At 43.7% G+C, this 23,334-nt stretch overlaps 1 protein-coding gene across 2 annotated transcripts in view; it reads right to left on the bottom strand.

The window, feature by feature from the left end:
• The window catches only part of TBL1X (transducin beta like 1 X-linked), a 191,410-nt gene extending 172,452 nt beyond the window's left edge, over positions 1 to 18,958 (bottom strand). Inside the window, exon 1 of one of the 2 annotated variants that reach the window (XM_058825109.1) lies at positions 18,600 to 18,958. The gene's annotated coding sequence lies outside the window, so the exon portion shown is untranslated. The remainder of the gene's footprint in view (positions 1 to 18,599) is intronic. The other variant, XM_058825108.1, reaches the window with a different exon arrangement.
• Between the last annotated feature and the right edge of the window lie 4,376 nt (positions 18,959 to 23,334).

The raw sequence follows: 23,334 nt of genomic DNA, 5'->3' as shown, positions 1-23,334 counted from the left end.
CTACAATGACATTGAATGAGACAACAGTGTCTCAAATAAGCAAGAGACAAAAATGGAAGGAAAAAAAAAGGAAATTAGATAGATTTCTTTCTTATATTAATCAGCTATCACTTACCAAAACATTTTTAGTGAAAGTCTATTTTTAAGTACCTGGCGGTAGTTACAAAGGAAGAAATCGTGTATTGTTTTAAGCTTACAATCCTTAGCTTCTAATTAATAGTATCCTTGTTATTTTAAGAGCCTCATGGGTATTTAGAGGGCTAAACTGCAATAAAACCAAGATACATAAATGAAACCTATCTATTAAGGTCGTCTTGGTCAATAAAAACTAATTGCATCAAACAATAGCCACAAATGATGGACGGCCCTTGCCAGTGGGCAGGAGAGGGGGAGAGCACATCCTGCAGCCCCTAGCACCCAGGGAAGGCTGTCATCCATCCCTCTTCCCCAGCTCATGTCTCCTTCAACCCCAGCCCTCTTGCCCACCAGCAAGAAGCGATTTGGCAGCAATATTTCAGCAGCCATACGGCAGTGCCAGGCAAGCTCAGCCTTGCTGCCTCTCACTGCTGCTGTTCACCTCCTCCCTGGCTCCCCAGAACGCCTGCTGGCTGATGCCTTCTGCCACAACAAACATCCCTGGCAAAGTCTTCTTTCTCATGTTTTCAGGGGAGAGGCACAGAGGCTTCACCACACGTGTTACACTGTCCCAGGAGATGTCTCACCCGGGTCAGGGGAGAGCTGTGAGCAGCAGCCTGCCTGAGGAGCCAGGCATGGCACAGAGCAGGCCAGGGCAGGAACCTTGTCCCCAGCACTGGGGACAGACACAGCCTCACAGACCCTGCCAGGGCAGGAGCCTTGTCCCCAGCACTGGGGACAGACACAGCCCCAGAGGCTGTGTCACAGCAATTCTGGAAAATATTGCAAACCATGTCCTTTAAGAATACAAAAGGCATTCAGGTTGTTTCTCAAAATGGCTGGGTAAATGAAGCTTAGTGCCTGTCTTAGACAGAAAGCTTTTGAAAAATCCTGTTTCATACAAGCAGGAAAAAGCACCTGAAACATTTATAAATTATCCAAACTCTACATATACACTGTCTGGGAACTCCATGAGTGCCCTTTTTCCTACATTATGAACCAGACTGCATATTTACAACCATTTCCTTCATCTGACTAAAGCTACATCTGCAATCCCAACACCTGTCTTTTCATTCTGCCCTTTGAATACCACTATAATTTATTCAATTCCTTTGGTGACAGGCCTCCTTCGTCTCAGAAGGGAGCATTAACTTCTCTGAGGATTGTAACACGAGGAACCAACCGTGACTAGACAAGGTTTGAAATGTACACTCCTTCCATTTAGTTGTAGAATAAGTCTGCAATGCTGGTGGATATAAAATTCAGACCGGAGATACGGAGAGAACTTGAAAGAAAATTTCAAAGCACAATTCTACACAGGTATGTCTCATGAGCAATTAAGAGAGTTGCTAACCTTCTCATTACTAAATGCTGTGTTATTTACATAGAAGTCTCACAGACTTGTTTTTCCCTAAGAGTATTGTGGGCAGCAGTCAAACATTCTTCTGTCCAGCCCTCACTGAGAGGGGGCTGGGGGTACCCAAAGATTAAACATGAACCACAAAGACAAACCACAAGGCTCAACAAGTAGGTGTTCACTGCCTATGGAAAGCGCTTAGTTACCTGGTACTGGTTTTAAAATCTACAAAGTAGAAGTAAGATGGACTCTAAAACATTTCAACTTCAGACAGGAAATTCTTAGGAAGTATAAACCAGCAATGAAGGTCAGGTCCTAAACATATACACACATGAACATAAAGCTTTCTGCACACAACTGCTGTTTATTCTATTCCTGTGAAACCATTGTGTATGCAGTTAAGCACAGACATAAATATTTAACCTAGAGCCATATCCTATAAGAAAGAAATGTCTTGGTCTACAATAAAGACACATATTTCACAAAAATAAGTATATAAATATGTTTGAAAGAGATCTTCCTTTCTGGTTTTGTTTTTTTTTTTTAAGTTGAACTATTTAAAATTCAACTTCAACATATTCATAGAATCATAGAATGCTTTGGGTTGGAAGGGATCTTATAGATCATCTGTTCCACCCCCCTTGCCATGGCCAGGGACATACCTCCCACTGGACCAGGTTGCTCAGAGCCCCATTCAACACAGCCCTGGACACTTCTGCCTATCAAAATACAGCTAACAGCACTTTGGTTTTAATGTTTAAGAACTGAAAGTCTAAATATTAAGGGGGAAATGGCTTTATTAACTTCTACACTGAAGTATGTACAAGGAGGAAAAAGACATTTGTAACTGGCAAAAACATCAGTTGTCAGCCATAAACTTTTTAGATCAGTGTCAACTTGTACAGTACTGACAATCATACAACAGCCAAAACAGTCTGCAAACTACTGCAGAAAGAAGTAGAATAAAGGTATATATGTTGATGCAAGGAAGCATGATGGATAATGTAAAAATTTTTGCCTAATTCTGATCTGGTACCATTGAGCATAATCAGTTCCTTTATATAAATATTTTTTTATCACTAGCATTTTAATTAATGTGACTGAAATTATAATGACAAAATCATTTTTTTTAAATAAGAAAGCTTATTTTTAATGGAAAATTAAGTATAGCTGTCCAGCAGACAAACACCTGGGTATGATCCAAAGACTTCATTGCTTAAGATAAGTGAGGCAACTCTTCAATTTAGAAGTGAAAATACTAATATGTGATTTCCCTTCTCCCCAAACACACACCTACATGTACCAGAAGAACCACGAATAGCAACTGTTCTTATGAGAATGTTTTTCATTAAAAGTTCACTTCCCACACACATCAAGTTGACAATTGAGAATCAATTCAAATGTAAGCACCTATGTCCTAAGGCAACCTATCAGTGCTCAATTGATAAGTGTGTCATGGGCTTAACTTTGTTTTGGTGGGGGATGTGGGGGTTGTTTTTTTGTTTGTTTGGGGTTTTTGGAGGGTTTTTTTGTTGGGCTGGTTGGCATTGTGGGTGGAATTTTTGTTGTTGTTGTTTTGGGTTTTTTTCTTTTAATTTTATTTTGTTCTGGTGTATTTTCATGGGGTTTTATTTAAAGACTCATCAACAGAACAATTTGTAGTAATGTATGAATGCTTGCAAAACCAATTTTCTCTTTCAGAAAGGCCAATTCTCAATTTAAGGCTGAAACTGGTGCTGTGTAAATTCCTACCTTTACGGGACCAGTCTCTTTAAGCCACTGTTGTGCTACCAGCATCAACCAAACCTACCTCGGATAAGAATCAGAGAGAGCAAACCTGGGGAAAGCTGGCAAGCATGCCTCTCTGTCCAATAAACCACACCATATCAGCACTGTTGTTTGCTCCCGCTGTCTCGCTCCCTCTCCCTCTCAAAAGGAACATTAAATGTAATAAGTGAAGCAAGAACTGCAGGATGAAAACAATTTACTTCTCAGCAGCATGATGCAGCACACATGAACACCTCACCAAACACCACTTTTCACAGGAAACAGCCTAGCTGAGAATAGACTTTGAAACTATCAGGTTCAAAAACTGTGAAACCAATGGTGAGAGAAACCTTCTGGAAACAACAATTGCCTAAGATGAACAGAAATCTGCCAGATAGGTGAGGGTTCCTCCTGCAAGGCCCAGATTGTGCTCCTTGTCTATGAATTATTATGGTTTACTTCTTACCATTTCCCTATGAAAGGTCTCTTGAAACAGTAGCTTGCTGATGTACTGGAAGTGTTGTTATGTTTCCATCACTAGAGATGAAGAAACAAATTCAGTACTAGAACAGCCTCTTTCCATTACAAGCTGCATGCCCCTGTGACTGCAGGTTTTTCACTGCATCAGTCAGACTCCTAACTAAGATTTCTATGAAATATTCTGAATTTTTAAAAAGTACTAAATAATAATTCTAGAGAAAGCTATCAGGCTGTAAAATTCGAAAAACTAACCCACCTGTTATGCTAGGTCAAAATGCAAATTTGTGATATTGATTTTGGCTGTTAAAGACCTGTTACCAGCAAAAAAGCATGAAAATCAAACCTTTAAATGTATGTCTAAATTTTCATTTCATAGGTTCTGTGGCTTGAAATTAATGGTCAATATATAAACAGCCTACAGTATGCTTCACACAGGCCAATATTCTCAACCTACACAAAAATAGAAAAAAATGAGAAGTTTAATCTACTATCTTATAGTTCCTGAACTCCACTGTGGACCAGAACAGACCATCACAGACCATCAAATTACTTCCAATAAATACCTTACACTAAATTCTCAACCAGGTTAACAACACTTCTAAGCTAGAGAAAGAAGAAGAAACCTCCAAGCCAGTGCAATTTGCATGTAATTCTTATATAATACAGTTCATCATTTGATATTGCTGATTACTAGATATTTATACACATAATTAATAAGTAAATCTGTCTAATTTTAAGAAGCATTTGGGTCTTTATTTTTTATTAGGTCATTATACCACATATTGCTTATTTAAAGAAGAACAAGATTTCCAGTTTCTACTATCTCAACCACAAAACAAGTTCTCATGGTGTTTTAGTTCAGAAATATTTGTAACAAACAGTAAACAGGATCACTAGTACAGTAATAGTACTTCTTCTCACTGCATCAAATGTTACATTAAATGAAATTAAACACATATGGTAAGCAAACTTGGTACCAATTTACAAGAGAGATCCTCTAACCTCTACACAAACCATCTATCACCTGCACAGTCATACAGTGCATACATTTACCCATACATACATACATTTACCCATACAGTAAATGTGAGAAGCTGCTGCTGAGAATCAAGTTTTTCCTTTTCAATGAACTTATGCACATGGGAAAAAATCCACCCATCTGCATACAGACTGACAGTAGGCACTTGGTAGGATCTTTTTCTTTAAAATATTTTTTAACATAAAGCTTTATTTAACTTTGGGTAGAAAGATGGAGGTGATCTTTTGCTGTCAGAATGTTATGATGCATCCCTGCACTAAGACAAATTATTTATCCAAGCACTAAGCAGCACCAACTCCTCTGACTTCAACTGGAGCTGTACCTATCCAAGCTTCTGATAAACAAGCCACTTATTTAGCTATTTATATTCAAAAATGTTGGCTTCTAAATCACTGCAGCCAGTACACATGCTACAGACACCAATCATTAACAACATAATCAGCATGAGCCATAGCCACTATACAAACAGTCTCGAGTGTCTGTCATAAAAGCACAGAAATAATGAGGTGCAGGTAATGTTCCTGTTTACTTCCATTTAGGTTAAACTCAACAGTCTGATCTCCCCTGACAGAAACCCCCAAAAACCTCTGGCTTTAGATCCAGGTTGCTACAGGATGAGAACAGCACTTTTTTCCTAAAAACATAGTCAAGAGAAACATCACCAGTTTATCCAATTTGCTGGTGATGTAGCTGAAGAAGCCCACAGCTTTTCCAAAAGCAGTTTAATGCCTCTAAATGCAGCTTAGATGGCAGTCACAGCTATGCAAGAGTTTTAAGCAATTTGCTGCCTTTGAAAAAATCCCAACTGTATGGTCTGAATTACCTTTTGCACTGTATGCGCTAGAATGGTCCCAAGACTGAAGGCAGCAGCTGTTACCTCAGTAGGACTGTCTTTTCTGTGTTTGCCACTATGATATGGTAACATTTCTGTAGGGCAACATGTTCTGTTTACAACAAGAAGTTGGGCCATGTCAAGTCCTAGTGACAAAGCAAGTTGCTGGAGTGACAAAGTGGCATTACTGCACCACTTGGAATAAAGCAATAATTTCACACAAAGCATACAGCTTTAAGAAACCCAAGAAAGCAAGCTTCAGGGAAGGAAATGGCATGTATACAAATATTGATAATAAATAATAATAAACAGAAGGTCTGTTCATTACATTATGCAGAACCTGGAAGAAATCATTATTCATCTGCTTGCCTGCTCAGTCTATTTCAGTGCAGGCTACAGGAAATAATTTCCAATACTGGGGAAAAAAAAAAAAAAAGTCATGCAGGTGGATGGCTTTCTGTATCTGATTTCATCAGGACTCTGAAGTAAGTGCTGAAAACCAGAATGATCAAATGAAAGACTATAAAGCAGATTAAGCCTACCACAAAATAAATTTTAAAAATGCATGTATATACACGCATTACATGGAAATGAGAAAAAGGGAGTCATCCTCAGCTCCTTGACCCAATGGTTACCATGCTGAAAACACAAAATCTAGTTAGCAAAAATATTTGGATTAGGCAACTTTCCCTTTGGAACAATCTAGCAAGACAAAAGGAGTCAAATTTATTTTGTCCTTTTATAGGCAACTCTTTGAGAAATTATAGAAATAGTCCTAACTTTCAGTATTTCTAGAAATGTCATTTATTAACTATAAAGTGCAGTTAATATTTTCTTCTTATGCACACACACAAAAAGGTAAAACAGTTTATTACATTTCAATCTAAGAGATTAACACATCACTATTTACTTTTATTGGCAGTGTGCCCAAATACCCCAGATCTGCAAGACTGATAGTGCAAAGGAAAATATTTCAGGCCTCAAAGAGAGCAGATCTATGGTTGCCTGGAATGTGTAAACAGCCAGAGCCTGTTTCACTACCCACCCCCACTCTCACCATACACACCTCCTCTACCTCACCCCTCCTAACATTAGCAAGGAGTGCTGCTCTCAAGCACAGGAGAGAACACAAATGTAGTAACATCAAGTAACAAAATTCTTGACAGTTTAAGATGCAAGAATTTGGATTTACTGAAATCAGATGTTGCCATATAAATAGCTGTAGTCTAAAAACAAAACCAGTACTGCATAAGACCCTGAAAATAAAGATCAGTTGAGCAGGTTTCCTATTATGACAGACCTGGTAAACACAAACTAAGGGAATCCAAATGCTTCTCTACAGATTATTCTTTGTGCAATTCAGGATCAGACAGATCTGTATTCTATCAGAGAAAATACAGTTCACAGTCCTACATAAGAGAAGGGATATTTTCATAAATATCTACACAACGTAACCAAACTCATGCCAAAATGTAATGTTGGTATAAATTATCTTCTGAGAAAACAAGGATCATTACTTGCATAATGATATATACACCCACAAAGCAGTAAGTCATAAAAATAGATATCATCACATCCTAAAGAAGTTTACAATATAATTAGACCATTTTTTAAAACCCTTTAAATTTGTCGACCAATAAAGATACCCTGCACAGTAAAACTGAACAATGACAACAGACTTCCTTCTTTTTTTTAACCTCACAGCTCTCTATAAAAACAATCCTGTGTACCTCAGCAGCTTGCAAGCCATGATCTGGAACTACAGAATTACAGAACTGGTAAATATTACTGTTGTTATTTACCTAGTAGCTTTCGCCTTCAAAACCAACCAAACCAAAACATGCCAAAAAAAAAAAGGTAACTAACATTGCTGAGAAAATGGCTGTATATGATGGGAAGCTCGTAAAACCCAAATGAATAAAAAGGGAAAACACGGGGGGAAAAATAAATGTAGTGGTCTGTGGTCAAACACTGAAAGGCAGCCTCATGATGTTGTTTACAAATAACAGGTCACACAGTGCTCCCACTTTTCCTTCTATTAATTTCACCGGTTTTATGAACACATTTGGCAAACATTCAAAAGAACACATCCATAGACTAATGAGGGTAAAATCCTGGCTCAAAGGAGACGTGAGCAAATGCTCTGTCAGTAGACTATTTGCAAACAGTTGAAATCAATAATAAATTCAACCTAAGCAAATGCAATGCATACAAACAGAAATTAAAAGACTGAGGCAATTGGCAAATACATGAATGATGTTTTAGGCCACAGGGCACACTTTCTCACATACGTTAGCACTCTAAATAGGCTGGCAAGACATTGGCTCCACTTGAGACACCAGAACGTACCATATGTACTTCCAAAGACAAAAATAACAAGACAATGCTAATAGCATAAGTAGCTAAATATTTCTTTAAGACAACAATTTGTAGGATGTTTGAGTCATCAAATGAAAAAATGTTAGAAAATTTGTATTTAAGGTGAAAAAAATGTCACGATCCTTCTGTGTAATTTTCCTGATCTACTGCAGTCAAACACAGAGCAATCACCCCAGAGAAGAACAGTAAATTAGAACAAAAAAGGTTGACATATTCTCTCCACAGAGGCTATGGTGCATGCAGCCCTTACACAAGACAAGCATCCAGTGCCAGTCCCAAGGTGTTGGGCTTTGGATGCGGTAGGTCACATCTGGCAGAACGCTTTTGAGACTACCCATGATCCAGACAGGCCATGAGTCCATCCTGCCAGTGCTTGCCAGGCACTGCTAGAGTTTGTTGACCCCCGTGACATGGCCTTGCCTGAAAAACTAAGGGCACTTCACTGAAAAAAGGCCGCAGGTTCCAATCATCCACCTGTGCAGGCCACTTTTGAATGTATATGTTTGCAACCAAGTCTCACACTGCAAAATATTAAGCCCAGTAAATTTTGACATAGCCAACACAGCTCCTGCACATTTTGAAGAAACCAGGCTCTAAATCTCAACTTCATGTCTGCCATCTAAAGAAACTTCCAAGAACATGGGGAAGATTCAGATAAGAACAGTACCCAAAACAGACCATGGAAGTTATGCCATACAAAAAAACCTATTTACGTGGGCTAGGGGAACAGAGAGGGACACTGCAATCTCCACTTCATTACAGGAACACTGCCTGTTGGGACTAAAGCTAAAATCACACATATCATCTGCTGCTATAAAAAAAGGCTCAGAAATGTTTACTTCATCAGTCAAGAATCTGTGCTGCCATCATATAAGGCCTGGCCCCAGAAAGCTCCTGCACATCCAAACACATTTTTGCAACATCAGGCCATAGATACAACAGGCAGTGCTGAATGTTCAGAACACAAATGTATCATCAACTCTGTCCTTGCTGGAGTTAAAGACTGTGTTGCACAGAAAATACCCATTAAAATGAAACCTCTAAAATTCCACTGCAAGCCCAAATAGATTTTTTTGCTGTGGTGGAGGGAGGTAATTAAAATAAAGGTTTAAAAGCAATTACAAAAAGTTTGAAGAAAAGAAAAAAAATCAACAAAGACTTGTTCTGAGGCAAACTAATACCCTAAACCCAACTCTGTTAGCCAGGAAACTAACTTACAGATTAATAGAAGATTAACAAATTAAAGCAGTCATTACTTCTAACTCTAAACTGAACACTGAAAGGGAGAAAGAACCTTTTTGTTTCATAATTTTCCTTTGATACTTTGCTATCCTAATGGATAAGCTGATGGAAAAATGGGATTATACTTTATTAAGTACAGCTTAACATTCACATGTTTTAATAAACTAGCAACAAAATAAACTGACAATGTGTTTTGCTGTTTAAAATTCTTCAGAAGCTGTCATTCATAAATCCTTCATAGCAATTCTGTAGTACAACATTGCACTATAAGTTGAATGTAAATGATTTACCCAGCTGTGAAAAGGTGTGCCCTACCAATTACCTTGTGTGGTTGTTAAAGAAACAGATTTTCTTTCTTTTCACAGATATATATACTCAAATTTACATTTAAAAAAAGGAAAAATGTTGTCCTTCAAAAGCTCATGGGAAAATGAATACAGGAGCAAACAACTACAAAATCATTCACTGCAATTATCTGAGCACATTTTAAACAGGTAGAATATGCATGTCACTATATTATTTTTAGTAAGAGGAAATTAAATTTCTTTCACACTGGACTCCATGTACACAGACATCTGCTGTGCACAACAAATCTTATCTACAAAGCCATCATTCACTGCCCATGATCAAACTGACACTTTATAATTGCATTTAACATGTTGTCATTAGAGAACATAGAACCCTTCCATGTTTCAAGTGTTTTTTAAAAATGTTTAAACTTATTTTTTAAAATACATGCTGCTGGTAACATAGTAGATACCATGAAGAATTTATCACTTGGCCTAAGCAAAATTTAAAATAGAAGATTTAATTCACAGTGAGGCACCTATGCATACAAATACGTAAAACATTACAAAAACCAGGCATGCACAAAAAGCCATTTCTGTAACCACAAAATAACATTTTATAAAGCACCCACATATAATACCATTATACTACCATCAACACACTGAAGAAATGCACAGGAATTAGTGTTTTGAAGACATGCCACCTTAGCCAAGCAAAAAAACCCCCAAAAAATCAAAATAGTTGCCCACTTGATGGTCAGCAGGTTAAAAACAGTGAATCCTAGTTTTGAGGCAGCCTACTCCCACTCATCTTCCTCTTCCTTGTAAACTGCCCAGGAGGGCTTAAGCTACATTCCACGTTTTTTTCTAACCTCTACCCAGCACCACCAGACTAGGTAGTAAAGACAGGCTGGTGGTCTCCCAGAAAGTAATTTTCATTCAGCAGCAGTGAGGGAAACCATTATGATAATGCTCTAGTAAATTTGAGCTCTATGTAATGATTAGGTTCTTTCCTTCCACTCCAATACTGCATTTTGGGCCACCCTTTCAGCTTCAGTGTTTTTTTTCTCCAAGCACATCAAATCCTGTGAGAATGAAGCTGGATGAATTTTTATGATACACTGTCATGCACTAATTTTAAACTAATTGGCTCATTTAAATTAATTGATTATGTAAGACATTTCTGATACTAGCAGAAGTATCAGAGCTGAGTGTGTTTGTGTATTTTAGTACTGAACCAGATTCCTCCAAATACAAATTAGCATTGTTACAGAGTTACAACACCAGCAGCCCAAAAAAACCCAGTAGTAGTCAAAATGAAAATAAAGGAACCTTGAATAGTTTTCACAGAATTATATAAAATCTGTCTTGTGAAAACCCTACAATGTTACTAAAAATGTACTTGCTTCTGCTCCTTGCTTTCATTTTTTGAGAACTGGCATAGGAAGGAAGATGTTTTCCTCATCAGAATAATCCTCAGGCATGCCTTTTATCTGTGCCTCCTAGATTGCAGTATTTTAGTTTAAAAGTCACCAACTGAAAAAGTCAACTATACAAACTACAGAAGCCCTTACATTAAAAAAGGACAAAACTAAAGCCAAAAAGTAAAAACAAACAAACAACAAAACCATCCAAAAAGTCAAAACAAAACCAAAGAGGAAAGTTAAGATACAAGGAGAGATGTCTGAGTCCACATATTTAGTAGCATTACCAATATCTTCTGAAATATTTAGAAAATATTTAATATGTTTCAACCAATTCTATATCCAAATTCTTAGAGGTCTAACTCATGTGTGCATGTAAAATAAGCATGAAAAGGGTTAAAGTTTGTTTTGTGACTGTAAAAAGCAACAGATAAATATCCTTGGAAACTAATCCCCCCAATATGAACCGGCACTGTCTGTGCCTGGATTCCCAGCCCTAACTTGTCAGCAAAGCTCACCCTATCTGTGGAGAACACTATGGAGGAGGGCAATTTTACCTCCATCTCTGTCAAGGTCAGGGTTTAAATTTTACTTCTAAGAGCAACCAAAAACCAAATAAAAATAATAATAATAAATTTTAAAAGGAGGAAAAAATGAAGATAACATAATTGTGATGTCTGAATGCATGTCCCAGCCCCAGCTGTCGCCTCCTGGTCTCACCAGGCTCAGTCAGAGGTAGGAGCACAGCATGCACTCCTGACCTTGCTACATCTTAACGAGCACATAATTAAAGGGTGCTGCACCTCTGCCTTCTCCAGAACCTGACATCCAGCCTGGCCCAGCCTACAGTCATTTCACTGGCTCTGCAACACCTCAGGTGCTGCTGACCTGAGCCTGAGCACATCCTAGCTCAGGGTGTGGGAGTCAAGCACTGCCACCACTCTCCAGGGTCAGGGTTACACCTTTTCCCCCAAAACTGCTTTTTGGCCTACCTTAAGGCTATCCATGTACGTGTATATATGTGCACATGCATGCACTCACGCACCACAATTAGTGTAGTTCATTTGAAACAATTAATATTTGTGAAACTGACTCCTGTTCAACAATCCCATCTGAGACTATGTGCTAACACAAGTCTAATACTAATGGGTCTCTGGACACACACATCTCCTCTGCCAGTAGCAACCAGACTAAAACCATTGATACAATGAACAAGCAACTTGTAGCTGCTAAATGACACTGAAACTATCGTGTTGTTATAACAATTCCTCATTCTGTTACCAACACATGAGTTTACAAAAGAAAAAAATCCATATTTTTACTTCACTTTATAAAAATCTCCTGTATTTATTAACTGCACACTGTGCCGGTCAATTCTTTTGGAAGAACATCTTTCCAATTATTTTGCTGTAGGCTATGGGCTTGTGTTCAAATTAGCACAAACTCAGCAGTGGACACTTCTAAGCATGAAGCACAATAACACTGTATACATGTTAATCACATCAATGCAACTGCTCCCTTTCAGCGGGGCCTCTGTAGCATGACTCTGATTTGGAAATATAAATCATAAATAACTTGCTTAACTCTTGAACTAGAGAATATTCTGCAGGGTCTCTATTCAATAGCAAAGGAATGATGAAGAGCTGATGGTGCTACACAGCAAAATACAGCAGAAGCCAAAGTTTGTCACTGTACATCCAGGGCAGTTTGCTGCCTTCAAAAAGGAGTACAACAAATGCATTAGGCTGCAGAATGACAAAAGGAATCTATCCACCAAAGTAAAATCCTCTTTGTTTTATTGAAGACAATGTCAAAGCATATTTTCCAAGTCATTTAAATGTCTATGGGAAAAATGTTGCTTTTTTGTTTTATCAGTAATTTATTGGAGGTATGGGAAAATTGTATTTCAATACAAAAAAAACCCATAAAATCATGTTACTACATTTTTTCATTTAATAGAGTTATGATTTTATATAACAGAACACTTTCTAATGTCTACATAGTGATAAGAGGTTAAACTGTAACTAAGAATTAGCAGCTTAAATGAAACTTAGGTCAGTAAAAGCAATCACACTTTGAATAGCACTGGAGTGATGTATAGAGCAACTGTTACACACTAATGCAGAACACTGGTCTTGTTCCACCTTCCAACAGCAAAGGGTCACTCAAACTCCCTAGTTACTTAGATGAGAGTATTTTGATACACATATATAGAGAATTATTAGACATTGTTAGTACTACTCATCTGCTCAGGAACAGGCCCTAAGTTGTGTCATCTAAGCATCAAGGCACTGTTCATCCACATGTTCAGTGTGCTGGGTAACTCAGCCTAGCAAATGACTAAAGTTCAACACCCAAGCCAAAATGTAGTTATGCAATGCACTTAGCTAAAATATTAGAATAATTATTTCTTCCTACTACAGTACTATCATCATGATTTTGTACTGCAGGGTTCTTGGCAGAAATTTCCATTGAAACTTCACACAAAATTATGACGTTTTACAAGCACTCCAGTTTAAACAGGACACATATTAATTATTCACACTAACAAAAGAGACAGCCAAGAAATGAGGTTAAACATCATGATGCCACTTTAACTGCATAAAGTGGACAGGATTATAAAGATGGAAGCCACATCCTCAGATGCACCCAACCCCAAGCTGCCCCAAAGTATAGAAAGGGACTGGTGGCTGGGACCCCAACAGAAGATAACAGAGGCAATATAGTTTTCTCCTCTCAAACAACAAATGAAGAGATGCAATAACTATTGCTACAGGCCAGTATTTTTATTATCACTTAAAATAAATACAAATACACATAGGAAAAGCAGCTCAAGAAAAGCAGTGTGAAAGGCCTGTGCACCTTTACCTTCAAAAACTGTCACATACCCATTGTGGAGTTAAACGTGCTTTTGGTAAAACTAGCAGAAGCAAATTTATATTTCTACAGAATTATTAAACATTAGTAACTATAATTTATAAATCTCTGTCTAGGACAAAATCTCTACACATGAAGACAACTGGTAAGAAACGATGTTTCCTTAATGAACAACCTCCTTTGACTGCTTCTAGCTTTTACACGGCCCTAACTTTGGGGGACTTCCTGTGACTGTAAGACAAAACACTATCAGTCATCCTTAAATGAAATTCCATTATATCAATAATCAGAGAACAACAACAAAAACCTTTAAAATATTCTCTTGTATACTGAAGAAAAATAACCTAAATTGTACTTTTCACCTTTGTATGCTTGTTTCAGTATCATTAAAATGACAGATTTTGCACTGACAGGAAGGCTGCTATTCCTATGTACAGCCGTAGTTCCAATGTTTTTGTTTAATTTCAACCAACTTGTCCAAGTAGGCCATTTGGTAGAAACCTATAAATGGCACCCAGGGGGTATGGGTTCTTGCTGTAAAGAGGTCAGCTATTTCCTCCTAACTAAAAATAGGCAAGATGAGGGAGGGGAAGAGGGAGTGGAGTTTAATTTAGCAGCTGAAAAAAGAGTTTACAAAATTACTTCCATCTTGCTTCATAATGAAGATTATAAAAAAAAGAAGCTGTCCCAAGAGTTACAAAACCTGGATCACTTTATAGGCAGGCTGGTGTGCATAATCTAAAATACTAGGAATTAGAAGAGCAGTAGTAAAGGGAATCCAGGATATGGATCACGTTGTGACGCCCACCCCACTTTGGGCAGAGCACACAGATTTACCAGCAGCAGTGCTGCCAGGTGTTAACAACTCTGCTCTCTCCTACCAGCTGAGATCACACCGTGGTCCTGCAGATAAAGCACTACAATCAGCTGCCGTTCCCCTGAGTCAGTTTTTTCCAGCATTTTCCCTCCTGGCTTTTTGTTTCCCTCACTTACATTACAACCTGTTTAGGGTGAGAACCACTGTCTATAATATTCCCCAAATGGCCCTGATTTGAATGGGGGCCCCTTGGCACTACTAAAACGCAAACAGCATCAGTTTAACACAAGATGAATTCTTACTCTGGACTCGTAGCAGCAGCAAAGAGCAAGGGGCTGGCGCACACACCGACCCCGCTACCTGCAGCAACCACCCAGCAACCTAAACCTAAACCTGGGAGGGCTTTTCCAGCCTCACCTCCACAGTGAACCAACCCAGCACACCACTCAATCCACTGCTGACTTAGCTCAGCTACTGAGAAATAAGATCCCATCCACACTGAGAGACATTCTTCTCTACTCCTTCCAAGCAAAGGGATGACAGGCCTTCAACAGCTGCTGCTGCCACAGGCTGGCTCTCTGTTCAGGAAGCTCTTCAGGAGCCATGGCACATCAGACATACCGAGCAGACAACACGTCTACTTCTGGTCCCTGTCACCACATGAGAAAAGCCCATCTGATAATCAGTGACAGCACCAAAACAGCATGAAACGGAATCAGGGGAGGTTTAGGTTATATACCAGGCAAAGGTTTCTCACCCCAAGAGTGGCTGGGCACTGAAACAGGTTCCCCAAGGAAGAGATCACAGCACCAAGTGTGATAAGAGCTCAAAACACAGTGGGATTCTTGGGGCTGTCCTGCACAGGGTCAGGAGCTGGACTCAATCCTGGTGGGCCCCTTCTACCTCAGCATATTCTATGATTTGGTGAAAACTGGGCAAACTGGTGGAGCAGAACCTGACAACTCCAGGTGCCCCCTCCCTCCTTAACTCAGTTTTGCTCCTTAGATACTTATTGCAGAGAATATCTACGATCATTTAAAGCAGTAACATAACTCACAGCAGTGACATAGCAGAGAACAGTGGAGTCATCTTAATCAGATGGGTGGGGGGAGATGTATTCAGATGCCAACTTATCTCCCGAGGGCTTTTTTATGCCCTATGAAACCTGGACAGTTGTGCAGTTGCCAGTCTTCACACGTATGTGTAATTTTTAATCCTCTTTGCTTCTGAGACACGCTTTTTCATCTTAGGGGGTGAAAAAAACAACCTTAGAATCACAGAATATACTGAGTTGGAAGGGGCCCACAAGTATCATCAAGTTCAAGTCCTGTCCCTGCACAGGACATCCCAAGAATTACACCATGTGCTCAAGAGCATTGTCCAAATGCTTCTTGAGCCCTATCAGGCTTGGTGCTGTGATCTCTTCCCTGGGGAGAGTGGAGAGTCTTTTCTTAACACCCAACCTAAACATGCCCACACACAGCTGCAGGCCATTTCCTCGGGTCCAGTCACTGGTCACCACAGAGAAGAGTGTCTGCCCTTCTGCTTCCCCTCGTGAGGAAGCTGTGGACTGCAATAAGGTCTCCACTCAGTCTCCTTAAAAATGAACAAGCCAAGGGACTTCAGCCACTCCTCATTCATAGGGCTTCCTCTCAAGGCCATTCACACCTTCATGGTCCTCCTTTGCAGACTCTATGACACTGAATGTCTTTTTTATATTGCAGCACCCAGAACTGCCCCCAGCACTCGAGGTGAGGCTGCCCCAGCTCAGAGCAGAGCAGGACAATCCCCTCCCTTGCCCAGCTGGCCATGCTGTGCCTGATGCCCCCAGGAGAGGGTTGGCTCTCCTGGCTGCCAGGGCACTGCTGACCCAGGTTCAACTTGCCATCGACCAGGACCCCCAGGTCCGTCTCCTGACACTGCTTTCCAGCCTCTCCTTCCCCAGTCTGTACATGCAGGGTTGCCCTGCCCCTGGTTCTTGCATAGCTCACTGAACGTGTTATACACTGAGACAACTACAGCAGCTCGGCTCAAATCTGCCCTGTTTTTACCATTATTACATATAGCACAAGAGAGCTTTAACGCATTTTTAATGTGATAGCATCCTCCCCCTCTTGCTTTCCTTTTTCCTCCCACCTCCTCTACAAATCTTCTGTGGGAAACCTTCCTTGTTTCACTATTGCTGTCGTTGAGATGTTGCAATTATTATCTGTAATTGTTTAAAAAAAAATCCAAACAAAAAAAACAACAGCGCCAAAACACACACTAGGACAAATCTGGCTCTCTTTGCCAACAACATCTGCTATCACAGAATGGATATATTTAATTTAAAACCTGCCCAATGTCCCTGTACATGAGAGAACACTGACTGCAGGACGGGGAGAGGCCTAAACCCAGTACATGCAGTCACATGGTGCACAAGGTAGATGATGTTAAACCTTACACATCCACACGAGTAGTCTCGGTTAAAAGACCACAAATAAATGGGGTAAGGAAGAAAGACATGACATTTTATTTGTCAAGAGTAAAGACCTCGTATTTATTACCTACAATCAGATCTCCCTCTGGCACAACATGTTTATTTTCATACTATTAGCCTAAAACACTAATTGGGAAATTTTAATTTTACACTCCATTTTATTTCAAATCATCAGTCTTTTCAATGGAATATTTTCGGTTTCTGCAAGATTATGCTGCAATATTTTCTGGTTTTGGAGGAGGCGGTGGGTGAGCCCCGCCAAGCAGCCCGCCTCCCCTCCCCCAGCGCACACATCCACATCCACACTGCCAGGCTCGTGCGTCAGGCAGGGAGAAACGCCGTACGAATCCTCGTGGAGAACAGCACAGAGGCATGTTAAGGCACCACATAAAGGGCAGCCTTTATTCCGTCTAAACGCCGACTTTGAGGAATTAATATGCGAGCCGAACTTTTAGGGTGTGGCTTGGTGTTTTTGCCCCTTGTTGCGCCGTGCAGGATGCCTGCCCAGAGCCCAGCAACACAACATAAATAGGTCAAGGGTCATTCGCTTTACACCGCACCGACACTGAGCCGCGCACCGAACCCATCTCTCAGCCCCACCGCCGGGGCTGAAGGCGTACCGCAAAATGGGGACCGAGCCCGGCCCGCTGACAGCGCCGGGGGCAGGGCGCCCGCCGGCCCGGGGCTGGGCTCGCCGGCCCGGGACGTGCAACAGGTCGGCGGCCCCGCAGCTCCGGCCCCGCGGGGCTCCCCGCAGCCCGGCCCCGCCGGCGGCAGCGGCGCTGGCAGCGGGGCCGGGGGCAGCGCGGCTCGGCGGGCTGGGCCCGGGGCGGGGGGCGAGCAGCGAACTTGTTTACCTACTTGGAAGTAAACTTCGGTGTAGGGGAGCGACCGGCCCCTCCGCCCGCTGCTGATTCAAGCCCTGGCGATGAATGGGATCCCCTCCCCCACCCAGGCTCTGCAAACTCCACACTGGAGCGTGAATACCTCGCATTTCTCTCCCCCCCTCCCCGAGCATTTATTTAGTCTTTTAATAAACCCCCATACATTAAAATACTGTCTCAGAAGTAGGGAGAAACTGCCCCCCTCCCCTCTCCCACGCCCTGGGGTCGCTCTGCCCGGGGGCAGCTGCAAAACACCCGCCACGGGTACGGCAGCCCCACACATACACATCCCCTCGGCCCGGAGAAAACACCCCCAAAACCCCCAAACAGAGCCCAAAACGTCCGGGCTGAGAAAACTTCGTCATAACAAGCGGCGGTTGAGCGACCCCCTCCCCCCCGGGCGGGTCAGGCTGCAGAGGGGACGCCGGGGGGCAGCGGGCCCCGGGCTGGGCTGGGCTCGGGGGGCTGCGCCGGGAAGGACAAGCGTAAGAAAAGGGGGAAATTAAAAAAAATAAATAATAATAATAATAAAAAAAAAGACGGGGGAAAAAGAAACCACAACAGGGTCCCCGGGATGAATAATCCGCCTCGGGAACTCACCTCGCGGCGCAGCGGGCGTTAAAGGCACAGCTCCCGCTCCCGCGGGCGGGGAGAGCCCCAACTTCTGCGGGGGGCGGCGGCGCTGCTGCTGGCGGAGACTTTCCCTCACTTGCCGCGCATGGTGCAACTCCTCTTCCCCCGGGGTCCCGGCCAGCCTGCCAGGAGGCTGCGAATCCCCCCTCGCCGCCGCCGCACACGCCTCCTCCCCCCCCTCCGCGCGCACGGGCGGCACAAGGAAGTCCCGGAGAGTGGGATGGGGGAAACGGAAAGTTTTGGGGCGGAATGGCGGTGAGGGGGGGCTGGCGGGGCCGGTGCGGACGCGCGGCGGCGGCGGGAGCAGCGCCGAGGGGGAGCCACAGCCGCGCCCGGGGCCGCCGCCACCGGGCGGGAGCGAGGGAGGGGACGGCGGGGGAGGGGGCGCACCGGGAGGGCCGGGGCGGCTGGGGGGCGAACCGGCCGCGCCCTCCCCCACCTGCGTCGGTCCCGCACGCCGGGACGCGCGGCTCGAGGAGGCGCCGCCGCCAACGCCCCCGGGGATGCCCCGGGGTGCCGCCAGCCCTCGCCCCGCCTGTGGTTATGTTGTGCTTTGACACCCCCCCGCAACTGAAACCCGGTGACAAACCAGGCACACACACGCGCGGAGGGCGGCCCTCCCCTCCCCCGCCCACGGGCAGCGCCGCGTTCCCCGGTGCCGGCCCGGCGCGCGGTGCCCGCGGCCGCCCTCCGTGCCCCGCACGCTCGGCCCCGCGGCCGGCCCGGTCAAACTCGAGCGGCCCGCGCAGGGCCCCGCGGGGCGCGCTCCGGCGCCCGGGACGCGGCCGCTCGTCCCGCGCAGCGGCGCGGACGGACCGCCCGGGCGGCGCTGCGGGAGCGCGCCCCGCGCCGCCACCGCTGCCCCGGTGCGGGGCGGGCGGCAGTGCCCAGTTAGCGCCCCGGAGCGCGGGGCCGGGCGGGCTGTGAATCAGCACAAACGGGCTCTATCGCATCTCGCTGGGGCTCGACACCCGCGGGCGGCAGCGCCGCGACTCTTTAGCCTCCAGCGCGCCCGTCCCACGCGTGTCCCCGTGTCCCGCCCGTGTCCCCCCCACCCCGGGCGGATGATGCAACGCGGCTCCATGTGCTTCCCCTCCCCCGCCCGGCTCCGGTTTTTTGCGCCTGGCGGGTCACCCGGCGGCTGATTGATTCTCCTTTCGCGCTGCGCCGTCACCCGGCGCTGGAAGGTAAATAACAAGCTGACATCATTACCGCGCTCCGCAGGGCCCCGCGCCGCCGCCGCTACCGCACAGCCGCGAGTAGCTGCGCACCGCCATCCGCCGCCCTGCCCCCGCCCGGCACGGCACGGCACGGCACGGCCCGGCCGCCACCGCACCCCCGCACCACCGCCAGGGGCCCGCCCGCTCGCCCGGGGCCTCCTGGATGCTTTCGGCGGCCTTCTTCCCCCTTCCCCTCCCCCACCCCTCTCCCCATCCCCCCGCCTCATGGGTAATGTCATGCAAATAATAAGATTATCGGGATGTTGCCGGGGTGTCTGCCTCGGTGGGCTCATCACGGTGACAGCCAGACTCAGGCGGCCCCAAAAGTCATATTTTTATTGGAGGTTTTTTCCCTATGACCTTTCCACTCTTTTTTCTCCTTTAGTTTTATTTTGACATTAAAGGGAATTTCATGCTCGTTATACATTTAGCCCAAAGCATACAAATGTGCTGTCACCCAGTATCCTGATGGAAAAATATGACATCACCCAAGTCAGGACAATGAAGATCATTGCTACGTACATTCATATTTGTGTTGAAAGCAGAACTCTCGAAACACTGGGAAATGTTGCGGGCTGATGTGATTCATTTTCGTATGCAGAGCCTCGAGACTGCAGTGCAAGGCCATCTGCGCTCAGACAGACAGGCAGACACGTGTCTCCCTTTCCAAGTAAGCTCCCATTCGCCTTATTTTTCTCCAAATGCAAAACCTACATTACGTTTTTATTACTCGGCAGTGTAAACAAACATAAAACACCCTCCAGATTCAGAGCGAGATGGGCCAAAAATTTAAGCTCCTGCGCTTTATTGTTTGCTTGCTTGCTTTTAAAGTGCCGTGGGCTGACAATGAGGTAAACTCACCAGAAATGGTCCTTGGTCAAGACCTGCAGAGCTTCCAAGGCGCGGTGGCCCAGCAAGGAAGCTGAGAGCTGTCACCGCTGTGACACGTCCCGTCCCTGTCCCCCTCACTCGGGAGGTGGCTCAGCATGGCCGGGAGGGCTGAGGGGGCAGCGGGACAGCGCCATGCCGGGAGCCGCAGCACTGCAGGTCTGTCCTGGCAGCCCTCCCAGCCCTGTGCTGGGCTTTCCGCTGCTGAGGAGCAGCACACGCTCATCCTGCGCTGCCTGGCCTGGACCTACCGCAGTGTTCCGGCCCCCAGCCGGGAAAGGCCCCGTGTCCCGGCCGGGGTCTCGGACAGCCGGGCCCAGCCTGGCCAGGCCTGGCCACACGCTCTGCTGAGCGGGCAGGGAGACGGAGGCGGACAAGGAAAGCTTGGTGGGCCACTGAAAGCATTGTGATGGCGAGGAAATTAAATTGCAACGCCATACGGATACAAGGAAATTACTTTTCCTCTTTACTGACTGGGCACAGCCGCCGCTGCCTGTGTCTGGGGGAGTTTCAGTCAGTCCTGCAGGGAGCAGGACAAGCCGGGGCTGCACGCCTGCCCCCCACTCTGCCAGCCGAGGCTGTGGGCAGCGCGGAGCCCTGGTGCCTGCAGCTGAGCCTGGGAAGCCAGGCAGCACCCCCGGGATGGGGTTAATGTTGACGTAATCCTTGCAGAGAACTTCAAGTGAAAGTTATCAAGGAAGGCGCTTTTTTCAGGTTGTGCTTGGCTAAGAGGAGCTACACAGACCCATGATAAAGACTTGGGTTTTTTCCAGGTAAAACAAAATAAAAAAATCCCCAACTATAAAGTGGCGGGAGAGTAAAGGATAGAAGAGTGAATCACTACTCTGGCCATTGCAATAATTTTGGCCTTGGTGTAAGAGAAGACTCCAAAGTGACCATGTATAAAGAAATCACTGTTTTTTTTAAGAGCCTTGTTTTTCAGCTTCATGACTCGTGTCGCTGCGATGGTGATCAGCAGCAGTGCCACAGCCCTGCAGCTCCAAATGAAGGGAGCCAAAGCTGAGCTTTCTTAGCCTCATTAAAATGGAAACCCTAACCTGAAACAATCAAAGTCAAGGGCCAGCAGGGTTGGCCTACTGGGGAGATAATGGGATCATAAGGCAAAATATTTTGTATTTTATTAGATGAAGCCTGTTGTTATTTTTCTAGTGCTTCATCATCTTGTATTGCACTGGTAACTGTTTCTATGTTTTCCCCTCATCCCATGTTTTCCCTTGTCTAAATAAAAGTAGGTTCTCTTGAAAAAGTGAATAATTACAAAGTAAATAATTGTTTCTTCTGTTACATTACTTCTGTTAAATAATTCTTGCAAAACAAAAAAAAAGCTCCTGAAATGCAGAATTCAATCCTATTATGGATTGAAAAAAGTATCTGCTGCTAATTTAAGTTTTTAAGACAAATTCATATGCAAACTTCAGGTACAATAGGGAAAACTGAACTTGAACAGATATCCCCACACTACTGGGACAGAGGGGCACTATTCCATTCTCACATTGCAGGAGGTGGATATTCTATACATGGAAATGTGACATGGTAGGCCCTTGCTCTGTCACACTTAAAAATATGTTAAACCTCATCCTTCCTATTATGAGGTGTCTTGCCAAACTATTTGTGGAGTGAAAGTAAAGACTTTTGGCATATTATTATTACTATTTAGCACTTCTGTAGCAGCAAGCTTTGACTTCTATTTTGTGAGCGTCCTTACAATATTTGATATTCTTCAGGTGAATGTTCTGATGGAGTCACTTATGTGAGCAACTGATTCACAGCACCAAAAAATGGTTTCTCGTTTAGTCACTTGTTAATACCAAGAGTTTCAATTTTAGAAGGAAATTCTGATTGACTAAGATATTTTCAGGAATTGAGACCATCTCCTTTTGGGTTTTTTTCTTTACTTATTACTTCATTGATATATTTGGATTAGACTGAAAGATCATGACCACTTGTGCAAGTAGACCTCTTGAGTAAAATGATATTATCAGAAATAAAAAAGTAAAGTGGAAGACCTTGTTTCAAAGTTTCTGGAAGATAAAACTGTCAAAACTTTTTTGATTTTGCAAAGGAAGCATGGTCTGATCCTTTTTCTATCATATTCCTCTCTTACAGATTGATTCATGTGGCCTGTAATACCTGCACCTTGTAGTGATCATTTTTATTCCACCATTGAGATGTGAAGACTTAATCTAAAAACCTCTGATAAGAATTTTGAGGCTGTTACTCTGTTGCAGAGGTTGCAAAGAGGGATGCACTATTCATAGTTTGTACATAGATGTACAAACAGTGCACACCTGCTGCTGAGGAACACTGTGTATTAGGTAGGCATCACACCAAATATGGTTTTGCTCCTTTCTATAAGATCATAAGAACAGATTTGGAATTAGATTTTACAAAAATCTACATAAGTTACAGCAACACTCCTATCTACTATATGGAAGATATTTAGTATGTTGAACACGTACTTGTTATTACTTAAGGTAAAATAAATCAGAAACTTTGATGTATGTAATCTACACTCCTCTGATCTACTTAGTGGGCTGACACGAAGGGCTGAGCTAGCAGTATGGGTCCCTTAG

The sequence above is a fragment of the Ammospiza caudacuta genome, chromosome 2 (assembly GCF_027887145.1).
Source record: "Ammospiza caudacuta isolate bAmmCau1 chromosome 2, bAmmCau1.pri, whole genome shotgun sequence".
Classification (NCBI taxonomy): Eukaryota; Metazoa; Chordata; class Aves; order Passeriformes; family Passerellidae; genus Ammospiza; species Ammospiza caudacuta.
The sequence above is the reverse complement of the archived record's forward strand: the minus strand, read 5'-3'. Positions and strand labels throughout refer to the sequence as shown.